General features: G+C 44.0%; 1 pseudogene; it reads left to right on the top strand.

The window, feature by feature from the left end:
- The first annotated feature begins 10,353 nt into the window (after positions 1-10,353).
- On the top strand, positions 10,354-24,769 carry LOC138666466 (zinc finger protein 665-like; annotated as a pseudogene).
- Positions 24,770-26,079: the final 1,310 nt, after the last annotated feature.

The raw sequence follows: 26,079 nt of genomic DNA, 5'->3' as shown, positions 1-26,079 counted from the left end.
GGGATTGATCGAGTCGTAAAATTTTCAGATGACCTGACTTTGCAAGAACATTTGTGGGGCACACACTCTAGAGCGTACAGACGTGGGTACGTGGATGGGAATTTGTTGGGATAGTAGTTTGGTATGGGATTGATCGAGTCGTAAAATTTTCAGATGACCTGACTTTACAAGAACATTTGTGGGGCACACACTCTAGAGCGTACAGACGTGGGTACGTGGATGAGAATTTGTTGGGATAGTAGTTTGGTATGGGATTGATCGAGTCGTAAAATTTTCAGATGACCTGACTTTGCAAGAACATTTGTGGGGCACACACTCTAGAGCGTACAGACGTGGGTACGTGGACGAGAATTTGTTGGGATAGTAGTTTGGTATGGGATTGATCAAGTTCTGGAATTAATTGTGAAATGGGGTAAAATGGGATCTACTAATTTAAAATATTATTTATCAATTGTTCCAAATTGTACTACTGGGGCCACTAAGCAGAAAATAAAAATTATTGAAAAAAAGCAAACTAATAATTGTAGGTGGTGTGGTAGGTCTCAAAACAGGGGGAGATACAAAGGCCTGGTTGGGATGGGCATGTGGGGCAATAAAATCGGGAATCACTCCGCCTGCCATGCTTTCTGCAAACTCGGCACCTTTTTTGAGGATACCTTTGGGTGGGAGTGACAGGGACAGGGTGAGGAAAATGGCGTTCTGACAGTCTCCGGGAATCCTCAGAGTCGAAGGCTTCCCCCGGTGCCATGGACTCAAATATGAGGCTCTCTACTACTTTTTCCTGAAAGTGCAGAAAAGTTAGCGGTCCTTGAGATTTTTTATATAGGACAAAGCTGTTGTAGGTGGCAGTCTGAATTAGATAGATTCCCACCTTTTTATACCACGCCCTGGTCTTCCTCTTGACCAGGTATGGTTGCAGAACCTGGTCTGACAGGTCTACGCCACCCATATGTCTGTTATAGTCTGTGACGCAGACTGGTTTTTCTTTGTCCCTGGTGGCACCCCTCTCTCTGACCGTCACAGTGGTGTCCGTATGCAGTGTGGAAAGCATATAGACGTCCTTCCTGTCTTTCCACTTCACTGCAAGAAGTTGGTCGCTTGCAAGTGAAAATGACGCCCCCCTCTCCAAAAGTCTGGACACCAACTGTGACGGAAACCCCACTCTGTTTTTCCTCACTGTCCCACAGGCCCCTGTATTTGCAGCATGGAGGGATTTGTATAGGGGGATGCTAGTGTAATAGTTATCTGTGTACACGTGGTACCCTTGATTGAGAAAGGGCGTCATTAGCTCCCAGACAATTTTGCCTGGGATACCAATTGCCTGGGGGCAGTTTGGGGGGTTTATTTGGCGGTCCCTACCTTCATAAATTAGGAAGGTGGACGTGTACCCTGATGAGCTCTCGCAAGCTTTATATAATTTTACGCCGTATTTGGCTCTCTTGGAGGGAATAAATTGGCGGAATAACAGACGGCCCTTGTAGCTCATCAAGGACTCGTCGACTGCCATATTTTGCTCTGGGGTATAGGAATTTAGAAAGGAAGTTTTTAGGAGGGAAATTAGGGGTCTTAATTTATTTAGCCGATCGTAGTTGGGGTCAGCTCTTGGGAGAGCTTGGGAATTGTCACTGAAGTGGAGGAATCTCATCAGGGCTTCGTAACGGGCTCGGGACATGATGGCTGCAAATACAGGGGTGCAGTGGACAGCTTTTGTTGCCCAGTAAGAGCGGAGAGTGTTTTTTTTTACTATACCCATATTCAGGGTGAGGCCTAAGAATTTTTTTATTTCAGGGACATTTGTGGGGATCCAGGAACGGGAATGAAAGGCAGTGGGTTTTTGGGAAATATATTGCCGGGCATATAGATTTGTTTGGTGGACGATTAATTGCAGGACTTCGGGGCTAATGAAAATTTCAAAAAAATCAATGGGGGTAAAATTGGCGACATCTACTTTTATTCCAGGGACTGCAGAAAAAGGGGGAATTTGAGGGGAAAATGAGGTGTCATTATACCACAGCAGTGGGGGGACTGCGGTACTTGGTCCTGCCTCTGAAGCTTCAGCAGTGACGACCGACTCCGCTACCACCGGGCTGGGGGATCCCGTGGAGGAAGAGTCGTCATCACTGTCTGAAAACTGCTCAACTTCAGGGGCATTATCTGTTTCGCTGCCGGAGCTGCCGGAGCAAAGCAGGCTGTAAGCTTGCTCCGCGCTAAAAGTTCTGTGGGCCATTTTATCTAATTCCTCCCCTAACCCTAACCCTAACAAATTTTTTTTTTTAAAAATTATAATTTTTTTTTTCTTTTTTTTTTTTATAATCCTCTGCTGATGATGCAGGGATTACGGAGAACGGGGGTGGGTAAATTGGATGCTGGCGGAGGCAGATGATATGTTATTTGTAACTGACAGGGCAGCACTTGAACTGTAGTCTCTCTCTCTTCTCTCCTAGAACAACTACAAGGAGAGAAGAGAAAGGTACAGCCCAAGTGCTGCCATGTTTATCAAACATTTGGGGTTTTGATCACTGTAATTGGACATATTACAGTAATCAAAACCCAGCAGCCAATGAGAAAATTCTCATAGGTTGCTGGGTCTCTGCTGGCAGATCATGGCAGGCGCACTGCACATGCGCCCGCCATTTTCTTCCAGCAGAGAAGAAGAAGGGGGGCCAGGAGCCATGGGCTGAGGACCGGGGACCACGGACTGAGGACCGGGGACCGGGGACAGGAGCAGGCGGTATGGTGGGGGGCTCGGGGGCTCTATTTCTCTCCCTTCTGATGTGCGATCACATCAGAGGGGAGAGAAATGCAAAGCATTTTTTTTTTTCACAAACTATTTGCAGCGATCGCAACCCCGGGGGTCTGTAAAGACCCCCTGGATTGCGATCGCTCCAGGGGTCGGTAAAAACTGACCCCAATACACTGGGGGAAGCTAGGTTTTGGCGGGCGCATCTGCACTTGCGCCCGCCATTTTGGAGCCCGCACAGGAAGGAGGAGGGTCGGGGACCGGGGGGGCACCTTCACCGGTACATTAGGTACCGTGGGGGGCTCGGGGGACCCTATTTCTCTCCCCTCTAATGTCCGATCACATTAGAGGGGAGAGAAACACAACGCAAATCGCGTTTTTTTTTTTTTTTTGCGATCGCCGGTAAACGGTTAATTACCGGCGATCGCAAATGCGGGGTGGGTAAAAAACCCGCCGAATCATGTTCTCTGGGGTCTCGGCTACCCCCGGCAGCCGAGACCCCGGAGAAATTCGGCCTCTGGGGGGCGCTATACACTTTTTCCACAGCGCCGTTAATTAACGGCGCTGTGGTTTAAGTACCCTTAGCGGCCGCCGTTAAAAGGCGTATCGGCGGTCGTTAAGGGGTTAAACTGCCAGGGCTTTGTTGTAGCCGCCCGTGTGCCATCCCTGCAGTGTAAATCTATGTTCTGGGGCACAAATGAGTAAAAGAAATGTTTAACGTGTCAAAAACAATAATTTTTAGTATCTGTTTTTTTTTCCTGGTGTTTTTCCTGTAATATAGGAAAGCCTAAGGCCAGAAATAAATCCCATAAAACACTGTACATGGAGACTTTGGGATCAGATAATTTCTGTCCACTGTGTTTGTGCAAACAAAAAAGCTTTTTGTCATGATCCTTTCCAGGGTTTAATCCTGTCTGCCCTTTTTCTGGGTGGGATCATGTCAAGTTAATTTTGCTCTGCCTCATTCTGGGTTCAGGTTTGCTATTTAGCTCCCATGCATCCTGCTGGTAGTGTCAGCTATAGTTCTGGCTTTGGCGTGTGAACCTGACTCTGCTAGCTCTTGTTTTGTCCTGCTGTGATCCCTGACTTGCCCCGTCTCTGTTGACTCCCTCTGTCTGCCCTTTCTCCAGCGTTTCGGTTTTGATTCTCTGGTTTCTGACTTGGCTTGTATTCAGATTCTCTTCTGCCTCCTGACTTTGTTTTATCCGCTTCTGAACCTCCTGGTTTGTTCCTGACCACGTGTATTGCTGATCTCTTTAGTACTTCTGCCTATTGTTGTTTTTTGACTCGGCTTGTTGGACCACTCTCTTGGCACTTGGTGGTGCCTATGCTGCTGCTCTGCAGTGCTTCTCTGTGTACGCAGTCTCACTTCCCTCTCAAGCTCCCTCTGGTGGAGGTTGCGTTATATTGCACTGTAGAAGCATGACAATTATAAAAGCCTCAAACTCCTGTGTGTGACTCCGACATAAGATCTAATGTGATAGAAGATTACAGTGCGGCGAAGACGGGAATCATATAGACGGCAGGTGGTGATGGAGTCAGTGACGGACTCTGGACAAATATGTTTCTAGAGCCATAGTAGAAGATGATGTCGTTCTCATCAAGAAGTAGTTATTTCTCATGTCACGTAATGAATATCTCCTGCAGTATTGCTAATGCCGATTCCAGTGTCGGTAAATGAGACGAGAATTAGCGTTATGGAAGATGAGTCTATGAGAAACGTATTCAGCTGCCGACTCCGAGGAAGAAGCTGCTTGTTGTCTGCGGCCTAAAATACACTGCTCAAAAAAATAAAGGGAACACTTAAACAGAATATAACTCCAAGTAAATCAAACTTCTGTGAAATCAAACTGTCCACTTAGGAAGCAACATTGTTTTACAACCAATTTCACATGCTGTTGTGCAAATGGAATAGACAACAGCTGGAAATTATTGGCAATTATCAAGATACACTCCAAAAAGGAGTGGTTCTGCAGGTGGGGACCACAGACCACATCTCAGTACCAATGCTATCTGGCTGATGTTTTGGTCACTTTTGAATGTTGGTTGTGCTTTCACACTCGTGGTAGCAAGAGACGGACTCTACAACCCAACACAAGTGGCTCAGGTAGTGCAGCTCATCCAGGATTGCACATCAATGTGAGCTGTGGCAAGAAGGTTTGTTGTGTCTCTCAGCGGAGTGTCCAGAGGCTGGAGGCTCTACCAGGAGACAGGCCAGTATACCAGATGTGGAAGGGGCTCAGCCTTTGTGCAAGGAGGAACAGGAGGAGCCCTGCAAAATGACCTCCAGCAGGCCACAAATGTGCATGTGTCTGCACAAACGGTTATAAACCGACTCCATGAGGATGGTCTGAGTGCCCGATGTCCACAGATGAGGGTTGTGCTCACAGAAAAAAATTCACCATATAAAAACTGTAGTAAAAAAAATTACCTTTAATTACGTCTTAAAGCAGTAAGGTGATATTAAGGACCACTACTACCATTTAAAAGATACCAGGAGGCGCCTGTACCCACTAAACTGAACTGTTCCTACCTACCAGTGGAGGTTGGCATCCTACACTTGTACAATGGCGCCCCCACTCACCATCGACTGTCCTTCCTACCCCTATCCAGCCCTGTGGGATGAGGAAAGAAATAAGAGGAGAGATAATGAAATGAGTTTGTTTGGACAGTATACCACAGTTATAGTGGGGGGTTGATGTATTACTTTTTTTTATCATTACCAAAATTTTAATGTTGGGTAGTAAACCACGTGAGTGAATAGATATTTAGATTTTCAAGTACCCAAGATAAAGGAGGTTGTAAAAGATAATATAGACTTGGTGAGGGGCCAAAATGAATTGAAGGGGCCTTACCCTTATCTATCTCCTGCCTATCAGCGGAGGTTGGCACCCTATATGATATTTACGATTTTGTTTCATTCCCCCGCTCGAGACGGTTGTCCCTCTTAACCCTAAGACCATAAGGAAATTTCCATATGAGGGGCAGTGAAGGGGTGAAGTCTAACAATGATGGCAATGATATGTTAGACTCAACAGTTTACTATCCAAAATTAACATACAAGTGAGCTCAAACTAATAAATGATCAATATAGTTCCACTTCCTCTTACAGGGCAAATAGTTACACTGTCTAAGTATGAACTAAACAGCCAATATCATATATAAATATCATAGAGCCTGCATAAATATTGCACGATCCTAGGGCATTCACCCCCTAACCCCAAGGGTGGTTTGCATGTTAATGACCGGGCCAATTTTTACAATTCTGACCACTGTCCATTTATGAGGTTATTACTCTGGAACGCTTTAACGGATCCCGGTGATTCTGACAGTGTTTTCTCGTGACATATTGTACTTCATGTTAGTGGTAAAATTTCCTCAACATTTCTTGCATTTATCTGTGAAAAAAATGGAAAATGTTGAAAATTTCACAATTTTCCAACTTTGAATTTTCATGCCCTTAAATCACAGAGATTTGTCTCACACAAAATAAGTAACATTTCCCACATGTCTACTTTACATCAGCACAATTTTGGAACCAAAATGTATTTTTTTGTTAGGGAGTTATAAGGGTTAAAAGTTGACCAGCGGGGGCGTGGCTTGGCTCTAGACATGTGAGGGTGCTGGAGCTGTGAGCTCTCCCACTGTCTCCCTTTATTAAGCGGCTAAAAGCTTATTTTGAGGCAAAAAACTGACTTTTTTACAAACCACAGACAGCCTTTGGAACAGGCTTCATTTTAAGACCACAACCAGGTCTCTGACAGAGATATAGCCTGAGATATCCAGGAGAACCTCTCTGCATGCGGGGAGGAGAGCGGGACCCGCCATCTTGGAATCAGCGTCCCCTCCTTCACTAAAAGGACAAGCAGTGCGGCCATCCCCAATACATAGTACCCCTTATCGGCGGGGTCCGAGGAGAAGGAGGAAGATACAGCAACATCAGGAGATCCGCGCAGCCTCCACTAACAACACAGCGGTGCTCGGAGCGTGGGGCTGCGGCTGCGAGAGCTCCCTGTGGTGACGCCGGGGGAGAGGAGGAAGCGAGACTGGACAGCGGACGGGGTGAGTCGGAGCCCCGAAGCCACCGTTCAATTAGGAGCGGCACCCCCCGGAGCACACGTCATCGGCGGGAATCGCCGGCTTGCGGTGGCGCCTGGGGAAGCAGGTGCGGCCGCGGAGGATATCGCTGCGCTCGCGGCTGCAGCACCGGGGCAGAGCGGCTGCTACTGAACCGGCCGCTGAGGTGCCGGTGGTTGGGGGTGAGGATATTCTTTCCCGCACACACCCTTTGAAGAGGGTCGGGTGCGGATCCCCCCCGTCGCTCGGGCTCTGCGGCGGAGCCACTGATAACTCTCCCTTTTCGTCGCTGAGAGGGGGGAGAAGAGCAGCTGACAAGCGGCAAGTGAGGAGGAACAGTGGACCGGAGCGCAGCGACGCTGAAACCAACGGGCTTATTGACAGCACTGGGGACAGCAGGGGCTGGAGGAGCAGCCTCTGTACAACAACGCAGCAGCGCCGGCAAGGAATAGCAGAAGATAATCTGCTGACAGAAGGATCCAGACCGTCCCAATGACGCAATAGGCTTAGAGGTAAGCCAAACTTAAAGTCCCCCATAGACACTAAACGAGCAAAACAAGGAGATCTCCCCCTTACCTCCCATATAAACTTACAACGCTAACAATTACAGCAGGAGTCATTGCTACATATTATTACTTCCGTGTGGGGGATATGCGTTGTGAATGGTGGAATTAGCATTTTATTTAAAGGCGTCTATGGAATGACTTGGGGTGCTTGGCAGTGAAGCTCACCACAGAGATACTGGAGGCAGGAGATTAACCCTGATCATAGAGCATCAACCCTGCAGAACCACTTTCAGATATATAAGTGGATTAATCACACAGGTTATTAACCCATTAAAGGCTACCGGCTAACTGTTGAGAGTCAGTACTCCCTACAAACAGATTAAGCAGAACTACAGCAGAGTCCTATTTATAGTTCACTTGTTAACCCATTCAGAGTCAAGTATTAAGTGTCTGTTTAGATACTCCCATAAATTCCTAAATAAAACGACTTTCCAACAGTGTGTACCAATGAGCTCATTCAGGAAAGCAACATCTAAATCATATGTAGATATCCCTAATCTATTGAGTCCTGTTAAATCCACATCACCTCAAAAGGGGAACACAGCCAAAGTTAACAAACCATCAATAATACTTCCCCAAAGGGTTACCCCTGCACAACGTTCTAGTGGAAAAACTAACCCTGACACAAAAAACAAAAATCCTCTCACATTAACTGAAAAAGACTCATCAGAGGAACCAGCAATGGACTCATCCGTTTCTGCTAAAAGGGGCGCCCCAGAGCATAGATCAACCGAAGAATTTGATCCTAAACTCAAAAGAGAGCGCTCCGATCTAGAACAAATAAGAGTAAAAAAGACCCCTGAGGAGGAATTTTTTCAGAAGGTTATTACTCTGATAGATACCAAAATGGAGGAGGGATTTACAAAATATAATACCAAAATTGAGGAAGTATGTGCAGGCATAGTACAAAAACTAGAGATAAATGAAAAAAAGATTGAAGAACTAACGCAAAAGACTGACGCTCTAGTCTCTCAGAACACCATTCTTAAGCAGGAAATCAATGAGCTCAGATCCAAAGTGGCGGATATAGAGGACAGAAGCCGCCGTAACAACATTAAGATAAGGGGTATCCCTGAGGAAGTCAAGCAGGAGGATTTAACTGACTTTGTTAAGACTATCTTCAAGAAGACTCTCCCAAATGCTACCAACATGGATCTATGTATTGACAGGATTCACAGGCTCCCTAAGCCAAAGAGAATTCATGCCGATAAGCCTAGGGATACAATTATGAGACTTCACTTCTTTAGTACCAAAGAAAAAATTCAGAACTACGTCAGAGACAATGGCGCACTACCAGACCCCTATCATCAGCTTAAAATCTACACGGATTTATCCAAGCACACATTGGACCTGCGCAGGTCCTTCAAACCTATCACGGATATCCTAAGGGAGAAACACATCAGATACAAGTGGGGTTTTCCGACTAAGCTCCTGTTTTATCATAAAGAAAAACTCATAGTGCTTAATTCTGTTGAGGAGGGAAGGTCATTCTTTACATCTAAGGTTTGAAAATTTGCGTTCATGTCAGGCAGTATGTTTCTTTTTTCCTCTTCTTCATCGGGACTTTATTTTCTAAAGAAGAAGGCTGTTGAATAAATTTAGTCCTCATTCAAGAGGGGGGGGAGGTGGGAGAGTTGACACTCACACGAACTTTCCCCATAGGTCAAGATTCCCATTTGGATCTAGATCTGAAACTGAACAGTTAGAAGTAATAGATTGCAGTTGTTTGCATTGTATTATTTTGTTCAATTTTCGTTTACAGTTGATTGTTTTTTATTATCTTGTTCAATTTCTTGTTCACTAACTTCTCTGTTTTGATTTTTAGTGTTCCGATACATTTTACGCTTCCACATGGTAATGATCAGGTTCGCGTCCTACAACGTCAGGGGGCTTAACAGTCCCTGGAAGAGATATACGCTTTTGAGGGAATTGAAACAGCTTCAGGTTGATGTCGCCTGTATACAGGAGACGAAATTTCAGAACGGTAACTATCCACACCTTTCCAGCAGAGACTTTTCACACTCGTTCAGGTCGTCAGCCACAAAGAAAAAAGCAGGGGTAATCACCTTAATAAAAAACACAGTCCCTTTCAAACTCATTGAGGAACACATTGACCCAGGGGGTAGATATCACATTTTGGTCTGCGAGTTAAATTCAACCCTGTGCACGATTGTCAATATATACGGCCCTAATAAAAAGCAAATGAACTTCCTTAATAAGATTGCCAAAAAAATCCAAAAGCATAGAAAAGGGAAATTATACATATTGGGAGACTTCAATATGGTGCCTGATGGTAAAATAGACTCCTCATCATCGACTAGACACCTCTCTGGAGACCTAGGAAATTGGCTATTGAACAATGAACTATATGACACATTTAGATGTCTGAATGCATCATCAAAAGAATACACACATTTCTCCTCTGTTCACAAAACTTCATCTAGAATAGACCTTTTTCTCACAGACATCTTCTCCCTCACCAACATAAAAAAATCAGTCATTATAGACAAAACGTTCTCAGATCATTCTCCCATCATAACGGAAGTTGTGATCGGACCTAATTTCAAAAATAGCGCTCTTTGGAAGTGCAGCAATTACTTGTTGAACACGCCAGAGTGCAGGAAAGAGATTGAGTCCTCTCTGAATTTATATTTTAAGGAAAACGAAACCGAAGGAATGAGTCCTTTCACAATATGGTGTGCCCACAAGGCGGTGGTGAGGGGAAGGATGATCCAATTGACAGCACAAAACAACTCAAAGAGGAGGGAAAGGATTAAAGCCATTCAGACACAGATCAGGACAAATGAAGCCCTTCTCAATAAAAAAGATCCCAACTCCCAACAGATATACACTGAAACCCTTAGATTAAAACAGGATTTGAATGGGGTGATCATGGAAGATTTTAAAAAAATTTCAAATAAATTTAAATTTAAAACTTATGCCGAAACGAATAGGCCCACTAAATTCATGATGGCAAAAATGAAGAAAGAAAGAATAAAAAACAGGGTGCTCAAAATCAGAACTACTAATGGGGACATAAAACACCATCCACAGGATATTGCGGAGGAGTTTGCTAACTTCTATAGGGAATTGTACAATATTAAATCAGATTTTCCAACAAAATCCCAACAAACAATGAAATTCCTGAACAGATTAAATCTCCCTCAGATTGACAAAACAGACTTGCTCATTCTAAACCAACCCTTTAATGAATCAGAGATTAGGGAAACAATCAAATCATTAAAATCCCAGAAATCCCCAGGTCCGGATGGTCTGATTAATGAGTATTATCAGAAATTTACGGAAGCTCTTGTCCCATGCTTAACTAAAGTCTTTGATCGAGCTTCGCGGTCAGGTCAGTTTCCAGAGGAGATGCTAGAGGCAACTCTTATAATGATTCCGAAATCTCAGAATGATACGGAGGAGGTTAGAAATTTCAGACCAATATCTCTCATCAACACGGATATCAAGATCTATTCTAAAATCATGGCCACAAGATTGAGAGATATTCTCCCCAAATTAATCAATAGTGATCAAACAGGTTTCATAAAAGACAGACAAACATCAGATGGGACTAGAAGGCTTATAAATATTATCCATAAAATTAATTCTACTCATACCCCGTCAATATTGGTAGCCTTGGACGCTGAGAAAGCTTTTGACCGAATTAACTGGTCCTACCTAAAAAAAGTCCTTTTGAGATTTGGTTTCGATGATTCATGGGTGAATTCGGTCTTTTCCCTCTACTCCAGCCCAAGTGCTAAAATCCACGTTAACAATAGCCTCTCCAAGCCTTTTAGAATAGGAAACGGAATGAGACAGGGATGCCCGTTGTCCCCCCTGCTCTTTGCCCTGGCAATTGAGCCTTTGGCAGAGGCAATAAGACAAAATATTAATATCATGGGAATAGAATCCACACTCAGACAGTTCAAGGTTAGTTTGTTTGCGGACGACATGTTATTGTCCCTCACGGACCCAGTTAATTCTATCAGAGCCTTAATAGAAACTCTCAGAGAGTTTTCCCTGATCTCTGACTTCAAAGTCAATAACCATAAATCTAAAATTTTGCAATTCCACATGACTGACGACTTGATAGAGTCTGTTAAGAAGGAATCGGAATTCTGCTGGGAGAGGGAGGAAATCGGTTACTTGGGGGTTATATTTAGGAGGAACATTGCAGACACTGTCAGCGCGAATTGCAGATCACTGTTATCCACTATTACAAAAGACCTACTGGCATGGGAGAACGTGGGCTTAACTTGGTTTGGAAAAGTAATGGCAATCAAAACAATAATTCTACCTAAGCTGTTGTATTTGTACAGAACTTTACCCTTGATCTTTCCAGCAACATTTTTTAGAGACTGCAATAAAAAACTCTTTGAATACATCTGGAAGGGAAAGAGGGCCAGAGTCTCCAGGGAAATTATGCACAAAAGTAAGTCCAATGGGGGAATGGGAGTCCCGAGCATACATGCCTATTATTTAACAAATTTGATCAAACAGAGCCAGCTTTGGTTGATGGAGGGTATAACACCTGCATGGATGGATTTGGAGGCACAGATCCATGATACTAAGTCCATAAAGAGAATCTTCCTCGAACATATATTTAACCTAAATAATCATAAATCAAAACATCCTATCTTATCGGCAATACTGTGTGCTTGGGGGTCCCTGACCAACCAAAAGGACAAAACAGAGGGTAACCCTGGAGACAAACTACCATTGGCATTAATAGCTAATGCTTTAGGGACCACTTTCCCAGAAAATTGGATAAAGGTTGGCATAGACAAGTTGGGTGATCTGGTCTGTGATAATAAAATCAGGTCCTTTTCAGAAATAAAGAAAAAATTTAACATACCATCGGAGGAAATCATGCAGTTCTTCATCATAAAGGATTTATTAAAAAAATTCTTGGGTAGAGTTGCCATTAAATCAGAGGTTTCCCCCCTCCTCCTCAGAAATACTACACATAAGATTTTCTGGAGCACAGGGTTCATATATAGGTTTTTTAGTAAGGACAGTGAGTTTGGGAAGAATAGCTACATACAAAAATGGGAGAAGGAATTACAGTTTAGGGCATCTAGGAAAAAGTGGGAAATGGCCATTAAATATACCTATGCGTCAACAATTTCGATTCCTCTGCATGAATCCTATCTCAAAATCCTAACCAGGTGGTATCTCACACCTTCCAGAGTTGCACATTTTAGGGTGGATGAGTCCCCATTATGTTGGAGAAAATGTGGAGGAAAAGGGGACATGATGCATGTCTTCTGGTCGTGCCCGAAACTTGAGGATCTGTGGAGAGAGATTTCAGAATACAGTAGCAAACTTATTGGCAGAGACTTTACTCTCTCTTCGCTAAATTTATTGTTCTCATTAAATTTGGAGGACATCCACCCTTCCACAAGACATGTCATCATCCACATCCTGTTAATTGCAAAAAACCTAATTGCAGCATTCTGGAAGAGACTTGATCCCCCAAGGCTCCCTGACGTTGTGGACAGGTTACAAACACATAACGCGCTTGATCTAAAATTTGCTATAGTAAACGATTGTATGCATAAATACGAAAAGAAGTGGAATATTTGGAACACTGTATATCAAAGTTAACTGTTGATTGTAGAGTTATAGAATGTTGACGCATTCCAGTATGTATATAGTTTAATATTGAAAAGAAGCTGGTGACAACAAGACAGACTAGGAGTTAAATCTTTACAAGCAATAATAAATCTGTCTGCATTAAAGTTATTTTCTTTTATCTTTCCTCCCCCTTTCTCCCCCTTCCCCCATGATCCCGTATATGTATCTATGTTTGAAACATATCTCAATACAAAACTAATGCATAAAGTTTGTTGTTATGTTTAAAAGTTTAATAAAAATACGAAAAAAAAAAAAAAAAAAAAAAAAAGTTGACCAGCAATTTCTCATTTTTACAACACCATTTTTTTTAGGGACCACATTACATTTGAAGTCACTTTGATGGCTCTACGTAATAGAAAATACCCAAGTGTGACACCATTCTAAAAAACTGCACCCCTCAAGATGCTCAAAACCACATTCAAGTTTATTAACCCTTCAGGCGTTTCACAGGAATTTTTGGAATGTTTAAAAAAATAAAATCAACATTTCACTTTTTTTCACAAAAAATTTACCGTATATACTCGAGTATAAGCCGAGATTTTCAGCCCAAATTTTTGGGCTGAAAGTGCCCCTCTCGGCTTATACTCGAGTCAAGGTGGGCGGCAGGGACAGCGGGTGAGGGGGTGAGGTCGCTGAGGCATACTTACCTGCTTCCAGCGATCCTGACGCTCCCCGCCTGTCCCACGGTCTTCTGTGCTGCAGCTCTTCCCCTCTTCAGCGGTCACGTGGGACCGCTTATTAGAGAAATGAATAGGCGGCTCCACCTCCCATAGGGGTGGAGCCGCCTATTCTATTTCTCTAATCAGCGGTGCCGGTGACCGCTGATAGAGGAAGAGGCTGCGGCACCGAAGACCAGCTGTACGGGGGAAGGAGCCGGACGCCGGGACCAGGTAAGTATGTCATATTTACCTGTCCCCGTTCCAGCCGCTGGGCGCTGCTCCATCTTCCCGGCGTCGCTCCGCTCTGACTGTTCAGGTCAGAGGGCGCGATGACGCATATAGTGTGCGCGGCGCCCTCTGCCTGATCAGTCAGTGCGCAGAGACGCCGGGACCGGACGCTGGGAGCTGCAAGCAAGTGAGGTGAGTATGGCATTTTTTTTTTATTGCAGCAGCAGCAATGGCACAGATTTATGTGGAGCATCTATGGGGCAGTATGAACGGTGCAGAGCATATATGGCACAGCTATGGGGCAGTATGAACGGTGCAGAGCACTATATTGCACAGCTATGGGGCAGTATGAACGGTGCAGAGCACTATATGGCACAGCTATGGGGCAGTATGAACGGTGCAGAGCACTATATGGTGCACAGCTATGGGGCAATATGAACGGTGCAGAGCACTATATGGCGTCTATGGGGCAGTATGAACGGTGCAAGCACTATATGGCACAGCTATGGGGCAGTATGAACGGTGCAGAGCACTATATGGGGCACAGCTATGGGGAAATATGAACGGTGCAGAGCACTATATGGCAGCTAAGGGGCAGTATGAACGGTGCAGAGCACTATATGGCACAGCTATGGGGCAGTATGAACGGTGCAGAGCACTATATGGCACAGCTATGGGGAAATAATGAACGGTGCAGAGCACTATATAGCACAGCTATGGGGCAATAATGAACGGTGCAGAGCACTATATGGCATAGCTATGGGACAGTATGAACGCTGCAGAGCACTATATGGCACACCTATGGGGCAGTATGAACGGTGCAGAGCATATATGGCACAGCTATGGGGCAGTATGAACGGTGCAGAGCACTATATGGGGCACAGCTATGGGGAAATATGAACGGTGCAGAGCACTATATGGCAGCTATGGGGCAGTATGAACGGTGCAGAGCACTATATGGCACAGCTATGGGGCAGTATGAACGGTGCAGAGCACTACATGGCACAGCTATGGGGCAGTATGAATGGTGCAGAGCACTATATGGGGCACAGCTATGGGGAAATATGAACGGTGCAGAGCACTATATGGCAGCTATGGGGCAGTATGAACGGTGCAGAGCACTATATGGCACAGCTATGGGGCAGTATGAACGGTGCAGAGCACTATATGGCACAGCTATGGGGCAGTATGAACGGTGCAGAGCACTATATGGCACAGCTATGGGGAAATAATGAACGGTGCAGAGCACTATATAGCACAGCTATGGGGCAATAATGAACGGTGCAGAGCACTATATGGCACAGCTATGGTACAGTATGAACGCTGCAGAGCACTATATGGCACAGCTATGGGGCAGTATGAATGGTGCAGAGCATATATGGCACAGCTATGGGGCAGTATGAACGGCGCAGAGCACTATATGGGGCACAGCTATGGGGAAATATGAATGGTGCAGAGCACTATATGGCAGCTATGGGGCAGTATGAACGGTGCAGAGCACTATATGGCACAGCTATGGGGCAGTATGAACGGTGCAGAGCACTATATGGCACAGCTATGGGGCAGTATGAACGGTGCTGAGCAAAATTAGGGGGGTCGGCTTATACTCGGGTCGGCTTATACTCGAGTATATACGGTACTTCAGATCCAATTTGTTTCATTTTACCAAGGGTACCAGCAAAAATTGGACCCCAAAAGTTGTTGAACAATTTGTTCTGAGTACGCTGATACCCCATGTGTGGGGGTAAACTACTGTTGGGCGCATGGCAGAGCTCGGAAGGAGCGCTGTTTGGAATGCAGACTTTGATGGCATGGTCTGCAGGCATCACGTTGCGTTTGCAGAGCCCCTGATGTACCTAAACAGTAGAAACCCTCCACAAGTGACCCCATATTGGAAACTAGACCCCCAAAGGAACTTATCTAGATGTGTTGTGAGAACTTTGAATCCCAAGTTTTCCACTACTGTGTATAATGCAGAGCCGTGAAAATAAAAAATCTTTTTTCCCACAAAAATAATTTTTAGCCCCCCAATTTTTATTTTCCTAAGGGTAACGAGAAAATGGACCCAATAGTTGTTGTCCAATTTGTCCTGAATATGCTGCTACCCTATATGTTGGGATAAACCCCTGTTTGGGCGTACAAGAGAGCTCGGAAGGGAAGGAGCACTGTTTTACTTTTTCAACGCAGAATTGGCTGGAATTGAGATCGGATGCCATGTTGCATTTGGAGAGCCCCTGATGCGTCTAAACAGTGGAAACCTCCCAATTCTAGCTCCAACCCTAACCCGAACACACCCCTAACCCTAATCCCAACCCTAACCCCAACACATCCTTAACCCCAACACACCCCTAACCCTAATCCCAACTCTAACCACACCCCTAACCCTAATCTCAACAATAATCCTAAGCACACCTAACCCTGACACACCCCTAATCCCAACCATAAATGTAATCCCAACCCTAACTTTAGCCCCAACCCTTACTTTAGCCCTAACTCTAATGGGAAAATAAATAAAAAAAAATGTTATTTTATTATTTTTCCCTAACTAAGGCCGGTTTCTCACTTGCGTTCCCCTGATGTGCGGCGGGCTGCGGACTTCCTCTGTGGAGCCCACGCAATCGGCCGCACCTCCGCTGTTATCTCCACCTACATCTGTATGTGGCCCGCATGCGACCGGCATACCTATATTTAACATTAGGTACGCAGGTCGTGCGGCTGTATGCGGATGGTGCCGCATGCGTTTTGACGATGCGGCAAAAAAAAATGCTACATGGCTGCGTCTCTGCTGGTCCCCGCATCGTCAAAACGACGCATGCGGCACCATCCGCATACAGCCACACGACCTGCTTACCTATTGTTAAATATAGGTACGCAGGTCGCATGCGGGGAGGTGTGGCCGAGGGCGGGGCTTCACGGAGGAAGTCCGCAGCCCGCCGCACATCAGGGGAACGCAAGTGAGAAACCAGCCTTAGGTGGTGATAAAGGGGGGTTTGATTTACTATTTAGAGCGGGTTTTTATATTTGGCTCAGCTGCATGTTAAAGAACAGGTATATGCCATCAAATCAAGAACTTATAAAAAAAAACAAAAAAAAAAACCTAAGAGCTCTGAAACACACTCAACGCATTTCCCCTTTCAAGGTTCAAACTATCAACTAGTATAAAGAGACTTAGCTGCTGAAGAAATTGCTATGACCGGCACAATAGCAGGGTTCAGAGTTCAAGCACATAAGGAAACGATACCCCTTCATAGTGTGCTGCATGATACGGTGCATGTTGATCCATGTTGCTATTGTGCCGATCTTAGCAATTTCTTCAATCACTATAATTGTGGTATACTGTCCAAACAAACTCTCATTTCAATATCTCTCCTCCTATTCCTTTCCCCATCCCACAGGGCTGGATAGGGGTAGGAAGGACAGACGACAGTGATCGGGGGCGCCATTGCACAGGTGTAGGGTGCCAACCTCCGCTGGTAGGTAGGAACAGTTCAGTTTAGTGATAGGTACAGGCACCTCCTGATATCTTTTAAATCGTGGTAGTGGTCCTTGTTATCACCTTACTGCGTTAAGATGTAATAAAGGTAATTTTTTAAGTACAGTATTTACACGGTGAATTTCTTTGTTCAATTTTTCTGCACAGGAACAATCTTATTCTAGCTGTGATTTCATCATGGGTTGTGCTTACAGCCCAACACCGTGCAGGAAGATTGGCGTTTGCCACAGAACACCAGGATTTGCAAATTCGCCACTTGCGCCCTGTGCTCTTCACAGATGAAAGCAGGTTCACACTGAGCACATGTGACGGAGTCTAAAGACGCCGTGGAGAGCGATCTGCTGCCTGCAACATCCTTCAGCATGACCAGTTTGGCAAGGGGTCAGTAATGGTGTGGGGTGGCATTTCTTTGGAGGGCCACATAGCCCTCCATGTGCTTGCCAGAGGTAGCCTGACTGTCATTAGCTTCCGAGATGAGATCCTGAGACCCCTTGTGAGACCATATGCTGGTGCAGTTGGCCCTGGGTTCCTCTTAATGCAGGACATTGCCAGACCTCATGTGGCTGGAGTGTGTCAGCAGTTCTTGCAAGATGAAGGCATTGAAGCTATGGACTGGCCTGCTGTTCCCCAGACCTGAATCCGATTGAACACATCTGGGACATCATGTCTCGCATGATCCATCAACGTCACGTTGCACAACAGACTGTTCAGGAGTTGGCAGATGCTTTAGTCCAGGTCTGGGAGGAGATCCCTCAGGAGACCATTCGCCGCCTCATCAGCAGTTTGCCCATGCTTGTAGGGAGGTCATACACACACATCTGAACATCATTTCCTTGTCTTGAGGCATTTCCACTGAAGTTGGATCAGCCTGTAATTTGATTTTCCACTTTGATTTTGAGTATCATTCCAAATCCAGACCTCCATGGGATATCTATTTTGATTTACATTGATAATTATGTTTTATTGTTCTGAACACATTCCACTATGCAATGAATAAAAATTTGCAACTGAAATATTTAATTCTGTGATATCTAGGATATCGTATTTTAGTGTTCCCTTTATTTTTTTGAGCAGTGTATATTGGTTTTATTAGTAGATGTAAAGAAGAACACTAAATACTGTAAAATAATCAATCTCATATGCTTCCCTTATCTCCATTAATTGTATTATTACACGGCATTTTTATGATGTTACATTGGCTTATTTTCTCATTCAGGTCTCTACAATATCGGATCCTCTCAGTGAAGATCTTCTATATAAGAGCATTTTCCTGATTTACCCATCAAAGATGGATATGGACAGAGACAAGATGGCGGAGAGGATATTACACCTCACCCTAGAGATCCTCTTCCGGCTTACTGGAGAGGTGAGAGATTCTGATGACGTCACATGACATCATTCTTATCTATGAGAATAACAGATGGACAGAAGTGGAGAGGTGAGGAGTCTGGAAATGTTTGTAGTGAGATTTATTAATGTGTCTCTCCATAACCAGGATTACACAGTAGTGAACAAGACCTCTAGTGATCGCTGTCAGGACCCTGTGTCTGAGGGATTGGGAAGACCCCTGAGCCCAATCACGGGGCCTCCACCTCACCTGATACATGAGGACATCAATGACCAGAAGATCCTAGAACTCACCTACAATATGATTGAGCTGCTGTCTGGAGAGGTGACACTGCTGGGAATGCTGGGAAATTATACAGTAACGCTGTGAAGGTTTCGGGGGATGACTGTATCATTGTGTGTGTCAGGTTCCTATAAGGTGTCAGGATGTCGCCGTCTATTTCTCCATGGAGGAGTGGGAGTATTTAGCAGGACACAAAGATGTATAAAAGGAAGTCATGATGGAGTTTCCCCAGCCCCTCACATCACCAGGTAATAGACAGGACTAAATACATACGGCCTATAATTATCTGTATGTAAAGAATTAATTCAGTCCCTGTATGTGTTTCCTCCAGTTCTATCCAGTAGGAGGACAACACCAGAGAGATGTCCCCGTCCTCTTCTTCCACAGGACTATAAACTAGAAGATCCCAATGTTCCTCAGGATCATCAGGTAGATGGAAAGAAGGTGTCATGAGATCTCCCCTATGATGAGTAGACTGCTGTGAAGGTCTTGTGCTCAGTCTTGTTTTATTCACCAGTATTATATGTTTTATACTTGTGTAATGAGAACAGTGCAGATGGCAGGCAGGGCTGCCACCAGGAATTTTGGTGTCCCATACTGGCAAAACTTTCGGGCCCACTTGGGACTCTGCCCAGGCTACACCCCCCCCCCAGCTCCGCCTCCAACTCTCGAACCTTCCACAGTCCCATTGCCCACTCATAGATAAACTCTGCATCTGTATCTGTATAATGCATCCCATAGTCATATATAGTTGAATAACGCATCCCCTTAGGAGTATAATGCACCTCTATAGTACTATAATGCACCTCATAGTATAATGCACCCCCATAGTGGTATAATGTACCCCCATAATAGTATGATGCACCCCCATAGTAGTATAATGCACCCCCATAGTAGTACAATGCACCTCCATAGTAGTGTAATGCACCTCATAGTATAATGCCCTCCCATAGTGGTATGATGCACTTTATAGTATAATCCAGCCCCATAGTAGTATAATGCAGCCCCATAATAATATAGTACACCCCCATACTAGTATAATGTAGCGTAATACTGCAGCTTAACAAAAAAAAAGTTTATCCTGACCTGGCTGAGGTCCAGCGGTGTCCTCCACCTGATACATCTGAGGCGTGTACCATCATATGTGAGTGTGATTATACGCCGGCAATGTGCCCTCTGACATCAGCTGCCAGCTTGTGATCTCCCGCAAGGCAACAGATTTTAACTTGCCGTGCGTCTGACGATGCATGATCAGTTGAGCCGCTGGGGCCCGTAGAGGAGAGGCGGCCTGCTGCGGGTCCCCTCTGCTCGCCAGGCCCTATTCGCCAGTAAGGGCTATAATGCTCTGATGGCGGAACTGATGGCAGGATTAGAGCTGATCATAGATGTGACTATCTTTTCTATTCATCTGTCTGTGACTTTTACAATACTTGCTTCAGGGTGAAGATCTGACCCATATTAATACTACAGAGACATATGTGAGGGGGGATGAGTGGTGTAAAGAGGAGATTTCTACATATGGCTACCCAGGTGAGTAGTATCCACTAAATGGTTCATGCAGCTTTACATGAACACCCGAGCCTTACACTATGGCTGGTCCGAATAACTATAGCATTTGTCACCATCCACCTCTCGTGTCTCCCCTTTTCCTCATAGCTTGTAAGCTTGCGAGCAGGGCCCTCATTCCTCCTGGTATCTGTTTTGAACTGTATTTCTGTTATGCTGTAATGTCTATTGTCTGTACAAGTCCCCTCTATAATTTGTAAAGCGCTGCGGAATATGTTGGCGCTATATAAATAAAAATTATTATTAAATTATTATTATTATAAATTATTATAAATGTAGAGAAGTCACAGATTCTTCTTAGTCACCGGCTATGGCTGCTTTATCGGTTGCATAGCCTGGTCGTATCACAATCGGGTGTTCACCACTTTGCCTCTAGACCTCAACATTCTCCTCCATCCAAACTTTGACACATCCGCTCTAAACTGTTATAAAAAAAGTATTTGAATGTCTAATATTTCTTCTTGAAACTGATCTGACATCTACCATTGGTCCTTATAATAGTTTAGCTTGAAAGAGCCACTGAGCCCCATACTCTAATTACACCAGTGAGGTTTCACCACTAGTTACTCATTTATTACTGACTAGCTGGTGGCCCGATTCTAACGCATCGGGTATTCTAGAATATGTATGTAGTTTATGAAGTTTTCAGAATAATGCAATTTATACACAGGATTCAGCGGGCCGGCCGTGACCAATTAGCGAAGCGTGGTTCAAATTCCGCGGCAATTCGCGGGCGGACTGCACCTGTCGCTGATTGTTCGCGGCCGGGCGTGACCAATCAGTGATGCCAGGGCCGGCTCCAGGTTTTTGAGGGCCCCGGGTGAAAGAAGACTAAGTGGACCCCCCTCTTTAACACATACCACGATTCATGATGCACAGATACAGCAGAGAAATATAGCACAGCCAACGGCATAACGCAGTGTTACGCTGCCATTAACCCTGTGTGAGCGCTGTCTGTGGGGGTAGTATGGAGCCGGTACTGACGGCTGGGGAGAAGAGAGGGACTAATTCTCGTCCGGACTGTGCCCATAACTGATTGGTTGCGGCCACCAGGCAGCGACCAATCAGCGACGCAGGATTTCCGGGACAGACAGACCGAAGTGACCCTTAGACAATTATATAGTAGATGAAGACTGTTGAGTTTGATCATTTAAGTAGATGTGTTATTATCTTAGGTCACAGTTTTTGACTACAGTAGTTACTGCTCAAATCCTTTGACTCAGGGAGCTGGACAACACATATCCATACTGCCAGACTGGATGGTACTACAAATCCCAGGCACCCTAATCTCAGTGGCAGGGCAGAGCCTGTGTCGCCCTGAGCTTCTGGTTTCGATGTCTCCTCCATTACCAGTGCTGCCTGTAGAATGAATAAGGTCGTGCCTGGTAACAGAACCAAACATCACAGGAGCAGATCCCAGAGGAGATAGGACATACCATATGCAGAAGCCCTAATGTGAGAAAATGGCAGAAAACCAGTGCAGTAGAAATCCCCATAAATTGACTTCATTTTGGAAATTATAACCCTCAGGGGATTAATGTATTGTAGTAGTGACTATGTTCACCCCAGAGCCACTTTCTAGAAATTAGCACGCAGTGGATGTTGGAGAGTGAAAATTGCAAATATGCCATTTTATTACCCAACACTCAGATTGTGGTCCAGGAGACACAAACATTGTAAATTAAGTGGGTCCTTATCACTATAGTAATGCCAAATACATTATTATTTATTATCATTATTCATTTTTGTAGCAACATTTATTCCATGGCGCTTTACACGTGCTTTATACATGGATGTTAAATGTGGTTTGGGCACACTGCAAGGCTAAGAAGCGAGGGGAAAATTTGACTTTGGGAGAGCGGATATTGCTGGATTGGTGTATGGAAGCCATGGTGCTTTTCAAGAGCCTTTGAGCCACTTCTAATGTAGAAACCTGTCTTTCACTGACAGATGATGGACCTGAGTGGGGACTTGTTTTTTTGGGAGATGAGTAGAAGGTTTATTGGTATAATTTTCCTCAACATAACATTGTTTGGTGACTTTTTACTCTATATTTCGGAGGCAGAATGGACAAACAGTTGAACACCACACTCTACTGGTTCATCCTATGAGGTTTTCTATTAGACTGTGAGCTGTCATTGTCTTAGTGAATAATTACATATTCAACATAACTTGTCATGTTGTGGACAGTTTACGTACAAATATTAAAATATGTAAAATTCAAGGATTTTTTTATGAAAACTAATTGGTTTTATTTTTAACAGATGACTGCACCAGGCAATCAGTGGGGCAGCTGACATCTTCAGTTTTTAAATCAGATAATCTTGAGATCCCACAGTATACAATTGAAGTGAATGCCATTATTCCAGATATACCATCATCCCTTCACAGCAAAGATCTATCGTCTGATCTTTTGAAACAGGTCCTGTCTTCTGATTCATTACCGACTACTAAGGAAAATCAAAGTCACAAAATAAGCATTAAAAAACAAATTGGTCCTGAAGTAAAGAAGCCATTTTCACTTTTAGAATATGGAAATCATTTTCCCCTCAAAGAATCTTTTCTTAAGCGTCAAAATATTCACACAGCAGAGAATAGATTTTTTTGTTCCAAGTGTGGGAGATGTTTTAACCAGAAGTGGAATCTTGTTATACACCAAAGAACTCACATAGGGGAGAAGCCTTTTTCATGTTCAGAATGTGGTAAATATTTTACACACAATTCAAATTTTGTTGAGCACCAGAGAACTCACACAGGTGAGCAGTCTTTTTCATTTTCAGAATGTGAGAAATCTTTTAATCGGAAAGCGCATCTTGATAGCCACCAGAGATTACACACAGGAGAGAAGCCTTTTTCCTGTTCAGAATGTGGGAAATGTTTTAACCAGAAATCAGATTTGGTTAAGCACCAGAGAACTCACACAGGTGAGAAGCCTTTTTCATGTTCAGAATGTGGGAAATGTTTTAACCAGAAATCAGATTTGGTTAAGCACCAGAGAACTCACACAGGTGAGAAGCCTTTTTCATGTTCAGAATGTGGGAAATGTTTTAACCAGAAATCAGATTTGGTTAAGCACCAGAGAACTCACACAGGTGAGAAGCCTTTTTCATGTTCAGAATGTGGGAAATGTTTTAACCAGAAATCAGATTTGGTTAAGCACCAGAGAACTCACACAGGTGAGAAGCCTTTTTCATGTTCAGAATGTGAGAAATGTTTTACACACAAATCAAATCTTGTTCGTCACCAGAAAAGTCACACAGTTGAGAAGTCTTTTTCATGTTCAGAATGTGGGAAATGTTTTAATCAGAAAGCGCATCTTGATATCCACCAGAGAATCCACACAGGGGAGAAGCCTTTTTCCTGTTCAGAATGTGGGAAATGTTTTAACTGGAAAGCGCATCTTGACAGCCACCAGAGAATCCACACAGGGGAGAAGCCTTTTTCATGTTCAGAATGTGGGAAATATTTTAACCAGAAATCAGATTTGGTTAAGCACCAGAGAACTCACACAGGGGAGAAGCCTTTTTTATGTTCAGAATGTGGGAAATGTTTTAATCAGAAAGCGCATCTTGATAGCCACCAGAAAATCCACACAGGGGAGAAGCCTTTTTCCTGTTCAGAATGTGGGAAATGTTTTAACTGGAAAGCGCGTCTTGATAGCCACCAGAGAATCCACACAGGGGAGAAGCCATTCTCATGTTCAGAATGTGGGAAATGTTTTAACCAGAAATCAGAATTGGTTAAGCACCAGAGAACTCACACAGGTGAGAAGCCTTTTTCATGTTCAGAATGTGGGAAATGTTTTAACCAGAAATCAGATTTGGTTAAGCACCAGAGAACTCAAACAGGTGAGAAGCCTTTATCATGTTCAGAAATGTGGGAAATGTTTTAATCAGAAAGCGAATCTTGATAGCCACCAGAGAATCCACAAAGGGGAGAAGCCTTTTTCCTGTTCACAATGTGGGAAATGCTTTAACTGGAAAGTGCATCTTGATAGCCACCAGAGAATCCATACAGGGGAGAAGCCTTTTTCATGTTCAGAATGTGGAAAATATTTTAATCGGAAATCAGATCTTGTTAGACACCAAAGAATTCACACAGCGGAGAAGCCTTTTTCCTGTTCCTAATGTGGGAAATGTTTTACATGGAATTCAACTCTTTAATAAACATCAAAGAAGCGTTTTTCATGTTCAGAATGTTGGAAATATTTAACCAAAAATTGTAACTTCTTAAAACAGTTGTCTTACTACTAGGACAACACCTTGTCATTCCTTATGTTATGTTATGGAAAAAGGCTACCCTAGGCATTTTTTGGAAACAGCTTATCAGGGTGCAACTAATAAAAGTAGACAACAGCTACTACACAAGCATGACATCTCACGGGAAAGAACAAAGGATGTGATCAGGATCGTAGGGACCTATGATCATCAACATCATAAAGTGAGGGAAATCATAAATAGACACTGGGAAATCCTTAAAATGGATCCGGACCTCAGGGATCTGTTAGGTCCTCACCCAGATATCACCTATAGAAGAGGAAAGTCACTAAAAGATGTATTGGTTCATAGCCACTACAGTAGACCAAGAGGTGGGGGCACGTGGCTTGATAAAAAACCCTGTGGCTTCTTTCGTTGTGGAGACTGTCAGATGTGTAAATAGATGAAACCCAATAAGGCCTTTGTGAGCTCCTCCACAGGAAAGGTCTTCTATCAGAGGGATTTTTCTAACTGCAGGTCCTCAGGGGTGGTATACATGGCCACCTGCCCCTGTCTAAAGGACTATATTGGCAAAACTAAGAGGGAGCTGCATAGGAGGGTAGGTGAACATATGGGGGACATCAGAAATAACAGGGACACCACTCTAGCGAGACACATGAGACTTCAACATCTGGGTGATATGATGAATGTCAGATTTATGGCCATTGAGGTGATAAAACCCAACCCTAGAGGGGGTAATATGGATAAAAAAATCTTACTGAGAGAATGTGAATGGACCTTTAGAATGGACGCAATGACCCCTAAGGGGCTGAATGAACAATTGTCCTTTGCTTGTTTCCTGTAGCGTGGGGGCTTTATGTAAAGTGATTGCTTTTTCTGGTCATTAGAGTGTTCCCCATTTCCTGTTAGTTGGGAGGGACTTGATGTATGTCTCCATGAAGAAATTCTGGCTATGCTTTTACTCTAAAATTCATCCTTTGTTAGGGTGATACATAGATTAGTATGATAAATATAACATACAATAGAAATCCTCTGACTTATGGGTCTTCTATGTTAAAGAAACGGGCTAATCTTATATATGTTGTACTCCTACCGTTAGATCATGGGTAAGAGATAGGGCCACGTATAGGTATGATCTTTTGACATTAAGCGGTATTCAGAATGGTGCATTTCGAAAGAATAAGATATGCATATCTATATCATAAGCGGCAACAATTTACATTCACCGTTATGCTGCCGGCAGGCACTGGATGGCTAACATTT

This window comes from Ranitomeya imitator, chromosome 2 (assembly GCF_032444005.1).
Source record: "Ranitomeya imitator isolate aRanImi1 chromosome 2, aRanImi1.pri, whole genome shotgun sequence".
NCBI classification, from domain to species: Eukaryota; Metazoa; Chordata; class Amphibia; order Anura; family Dendrobatidae; genus Ranitomeya; species Ranitomeya imitator.
The sequence above is the reverse complement of the archived record's forward strand: the minus strand, read 5'-3'. Positions and strand labels throughout refer to the sequence as shown.